Source organism: Apteryx rowi, unplaced genomic scaffold (genome assembly GCF_003343035.1).
Source record: "Apteryx rowi isolate R43461 unplaced genomic scaffold, aptRow1 scaffold_26, whole genome shotgun sequence".
NCBI lineage: Eukaryota > Metazoa > Chordata > Aves > Apterygiformes > Apterygidae > Apteryx > Apteryx rowi.
Window position 1 is genome coordinate 3,972,013 of NW_020448974.1, and position 1,507 is coordinate 3,973,519.

The window sequence follows — 1,507 nt, forward strand, 5'->3', positions numbered from 1 at the left end:
AAATATTTCAACACTAGAGCAGGAGGACCAGAAAGTGAACCTGACCAGAAACAACAGTGAAAACTATTAGTTTATTTTTGCTCTAACAGCTGACAAAATTTAGTTATTTATTTTTAAAAAAGCCTTGTGGATAGTGAAACCTGATTTTTTTAACCTGAAATATTCTTGGAAATTTATTAGGAACCGGGTGTTATTAGTAGAGAAAGCATGTATGTAATCTTATTGATTACAATCACTATCAGATTAAAAGATAAGACAGATATGGAGGTAGATATTTAGAGTATATATTAATAACACATTTACTTTACACTCACATAACACCCACAAACACATGCATCCCTGCATGCATAACATTTAAAAATCTTTAACCAAGCAGTCAAAGGTAGTTTCCAGATGAAGTCTCTGTTTGCCCCATTGCTCTGATCACAGACAGATAAATCACTGGGTGAGTCCTCTAGCTAAGTAGTGAGAATATTACTTTAGTAAAGTTTGCTAATGGGGCAAAGGACCTTGTATTGTAATCCAGTGACATTTTCAACCTTCGGAGAACTTTTGTTGACATTCCCGAGTCGCTGGCTGCCATCCCAGCATGAAATAGTTTCTGTTCACATAATTCTCGTGTTTACCAGTCATGAAAAACTCTTGCTTTTGGCTTTTTTTTTAAATAAACTTTTTTTTTTTTTTGCAAGTGAAACTCTGTCTAAAAAAATATTGGCCCCAGGCATAGAAGGTTTTGCATAAATTCATATGTGATGAATGGCTGATTTTAATGTTATTTGGGTATTTGTCAGAACCTAACAAATATACATGGTAATGGTGGTTCATAAACTTAAACATCTCAATATCCCCTTTCTTCTAGAAATAAATTACGTTTGTTTGCCCTGCCTGGAGTCCTAAGGTAGCCGACATTAGGAATATTTTAAATGTGATCATCCATCCAGCATGTCTTTCAGGCGCCACGAAGATTAAATGAAAGAATCATAAGATGAAGGTCTTTAACTTTTAATCCTTTTACAATGAACCCTTAGATAGACATGGGGGCAGGGTGCTTTCTATGTGAGTAATAATGCCTCTGTTCCTCTTCACTAGGTTAATGAATACCCTAAATGTCCCAAGATCTGATTTTTTTTTTTCCCCAAACTATTGAAATTAGAAGCAAGGAGACGGGTGGTAAAACGCACCGAAAGAGCGAGCGAGGGAATGAATATGCGTCCGGAGATACGCGAACTAAGCGTCGCAGAGCGCAGGGCCGGGCCGGGTCAGTGGGAGACCCGCGGGTTTGAAATGATTAGCATAGATTCCCCGCGAGCTGCAAAAAAAAAGCTTTTCGGTTCCAAGGTAAATACGGGAAAGGCCGCCTGCGCTGTCAGGGAGCCTCGGCAGAGCACGTGCAGCGGCTGCTTCTGCAGTCGCGATCTCCGAGACACCCAGCGCGTAAAAGCCAAGCGCTCGGCGAATCGGGACGGGGCCGCCCGGGGCCGCGCGGCGGCGGCGGAGCGCTGCGCGG